At 39.0% G+C, this 3,754-nt stretch overlaps 1 protein-coding gene across 1 annotated transcript in view; it reads right to left on the bottom strand.

The window, feature by feature from the left end:
• LOC105454931 (nephrin) overlaps positions 1-3,754 on the bottom strand; it is a 74,275-nt gene that overhangs the window by 3,151 nt on the left and 67,370 nt on the right. The window lies entirely within an intron of this gene.

Raw genomic sequence — 3,754 nt, 5'->3', positions numbered from 1 at the left:
TGTGGCGATCGTGGCGCGAGGAGCAGCGCGGCAGCTTTATATGCTAAAGATCCGGGTTCAAATCCACCCAGAATAATATAACTCTGAAATTGATTTTAATCAATTCGGAAGCGATCGCCGCCTCTCGGAAGGCAATGGCAAACCATTGAGAGTATCTTTGCCAAGAGAACCTCTTCTTAAAAAAATGGCCGTTCAGAACCGGCGTTAAAATCGTAGGTCCCGTATATCTGCGTAAAAGTGTAAATAGCGCACATCGCAGAAATACGAGAAGAAGTCACTACGCTCTGACAAGAGTAGTAGGACTATTGATTGATTGAAATAAAAATGATATATTCAAGTAGTTACTGAAATAAGTTAAGTTAAATAAATTAAGTTTCTTTTTGAAATTTCTCCGCATCCTCACATGTGGGAGAAACAAGTTAATGAATCAAAAAAATTAAAATCGTCTGTGGTGCCAACAATATTTGGCGAGCTTGTAACACAGCAAAAGCGTCAGAAAATCACTAATAGTAAGTAGAAAAAATCGTTCACAAGAATTGCAGTGAAAGAGTGTTGTTAATATATGTATAACATTATGTGAGATAACGTATCTGTGGTGTTGCGGTCAAGTTCTTACAATTTTGTTAACATATCAAGTCATGTACAAATTGTAATAAAGTATAATGTTACACAAATCGATTTGAACTATTTATTTTCATTTCAATTTGTTTCTTTTGCGATATATATATTTCGAAAATTTATATTTTTTAATAATATAGGTTCAGCAGATTTTTTTCGCTCCTACCTAGTTAGCAGTGCTGAATATATGCAGTTGGTTATAAATAATAATTAAAACAATAGAACAAAAAATATATATACACAAATATATATTTGTTTTATTGTTTTAATTATTGTATTTATAACCGACTGCATATTCAGCACTGCTAACTTTACGGTCCACACTATTCAGAATTACTATTCGTGTATTTTATTCTTAAATTTTTTAAGATGGATACTCTTGATAAATTCAATCCTAGTGCGTAATAAATTTTTCATTCATGATTCATTTAGTAGTTTATATTTAAGAGTATTAAATTTGAAAATGACAAGCGGATTGAAGAATAAATTGTTCATTTACGTACGTAATTCAAATTTACGCGCCTCAGTTACGCTGTCAATCGTAAAATGGCGACTTCCGGCTTATTGGCTTCACTCTACTTTTACCACTGAAATATAATAATACTGGAACGCGCATGACCCATGCCGCCTTTGTTAAAAGGAGATCCGAGAGAGAGCATTCAAAGTGGTATCTTTATCCTTTTCCAAGCTATACTGCGCATGTGCAATAGACGGTAGTGGGGCTCGTACAGTCTCGTTCTTTAGGCTGCGTTCCCACTGAGCGCGTCACGCGTCGCGTCATCCGAATTGACCAATCAAAACATCCCATTTTATTGCGTAACTTGCCGTGCAATCCGAAATTTCATACCAAGAAAAATTCTTTTATCTCTAGAATGTCGAATAATCTAATTGATGCGTCTTGCAAGAAGTTGCGCGGCAAATCATGCAATAAAATGGAATATTTTGGTCAATTAATCGTGACGCGCTCAGTGGGAACGCAGCCTAACGTCGCGGGCGTCGCGGCGCGTCGCGGATTGCAGTGCCGAAGCGTCGCAACGAGGGAATCGCGAAGCGCGCGCGCCGTGTCTCGTGTCGCGCATCGCGAGGCTCGCAAGGTACGTCGGGAAATGCCGAAAACGAGCGGGGCGCGGGTGAGCATAATCGCGTTGCATTAAATATCAGCGTGCACGTCGCGCGCGAGATTAATCGGCGTCATTCGATGTGTCCGCGTTACCGGCGCGTTACTCTCTATATACAGACACACGGTCGGGTTCCCGCCTCGATCGCGTTTATCCACGGTCTGTTTGTCGAAAAAAAAAAAAAAAAAAACGCGCGTGATTTCGGCGTTAGTTATTCATTCGGGGCTCGCGCCGCGCCAGTAATTGGATAGATATTTGCATACTGCGTGGCGCTCCGGTGATTCTTTTAATTCTTTGGATGGCATTTCGACTCGCGGCCCGGTTCGACGACGACGGAAGTATACGCGTGAAGTTGCCGCGCTTCGAGTCTCCTCGCCAACGTCACGGTGACGCCAAAGCGCGTCGTCCCGAACGCGCGTCGTGGAAACGAGTGATCGTAGTTGTGCCGCGTTAATTAGAGTATTCGCGGCCGTAATTAATCGTTTAGGCGTTTTCCGATTGACTGTCCCGGACGGCGGAGAAACAGCGCGGTGGAAAACGACTGGTAAGTAAATTTGTTCGATTAATTAACCCCGGCATTATCCCGGAAAAGCGAGTTTACCGCGAATCCGGAAAAAAATAAGCTGTACGCGGTGTTATATTCTCGTAATACACACTCGTTCGGTCGATATATAGTAATGAATTTGATATTTCATGCGTGCTACATTCGCGTTAATCCTATCTTTAGCAGAACGTAAAATAATAAAAAAAACAATAAAAAAAAGCTTTTTAAGTAAACAAATAATAAATAACGAAATAATGAAAACCAAACAGTAATCGAATAGGAAACTAAAAACATAATTTTCATCAGATCTTTTTAAACAAAAATTATTTTTCACTTAATTCCCTTTGCGTGAAAATATAATCTCTCTCCTCCTCTGAATTTATCGGTTTAAAAATTGCCAAGTATCTCTGGATCTCTGGATTTATACTTTCAGAAAAATAATTTTTATATATACGACAGATATATTTCGCATTCCACGTATGCGATGAAGAGATGGAAAAAGTCTTTTACATGTAGTTTTTCCTTTTCACTTGCAGATCAACGTTCTGACGTTCAGTTCTACGCGTCATTTCCAGTGAGTCTGCACACAGTTTTTTTTTGTAGCAAAATAACGGATTAATGTTGAGGAATTAAAATCGGCGTATCAAAATTTTTCTCTGCCCTCGCGATTGAATTTCAACGTCGGTTGTCTTTTGTTTACTCCTCCTATCACCACTCTTACTTCCATTGTGTACGCAAGGACTCTAACACTACTGCGAGAAAGCGAGCAAGTGTTAAACGATTAGATAAGCCACGTTAGAATGGTTTTATGGAGAATTTACGGCACCGTAAAATCCTATTAGATTAAGATGTTGCGAGAGCATTTAACACACCAAGACTGTTCTCTCATCATCGGCGCTATTTTTTTTTACGAGTTTAACAGACACGTTAGATTTACCTGAGGGTAGTTACCTTTAGCCGAACTCCCCAATCGAATGATACGAGTTCATTATGACACAAATATATAACGTTATATAAAAAAAAAAAAATCGGGGTTTTATAACCGAAAACGAAACGACGTGCTACGTTACGGTGTGCCAAAGCTGTAAAAAGAAATGCAATTAAAAGGAGGAATAGTTTAACTTGAAATTATTACAGTCTATTTCGTAACCGGAAAAGATTACGGACAGATTTTACTGAGCACGTAAAAACAGAGTCTCGCGACAGATTTCAAATAATCGACAATCGAAATAACATCGTGCTTAATGGTGCGTTTTATTTCGAGTGGTCGAACGGTTGAAAAGTAAAATTAAAATTAGCAGTAAGGGAAGAGGATCGTTATGGTATCCCTATATAGTTATATTATCCTGCATTGCCTTCATCACAACATCTTGCGTTAAAAGATAAACGGAACTGTGGAAAAAATATGTAAAAACCAAACGATAGATAAAAAGAAGAAACAGGGAACAAGAGCGAGAGCAGCAAAACTAATGGG

This window comes from Wasmannia auropunctata, unplaced genomic scaffold (genome assembly GCF_000956235.1).
Source record: "Wasmannia auropunctata unplaced genomic scaffold, wasmannia.A_1.0 LD335972.1, whole genome shotgun sequence".
Classification (NCBI taxonomy): Eukaryota; Metazoa; Arthropoda; class Insecta; order Hymenoptera; family Formicidae; genus Wasmannia; species Wasmannia auropunctata.
This window is presented reverse-complemented; position numbering and strand designations above follow the sequence as displayed.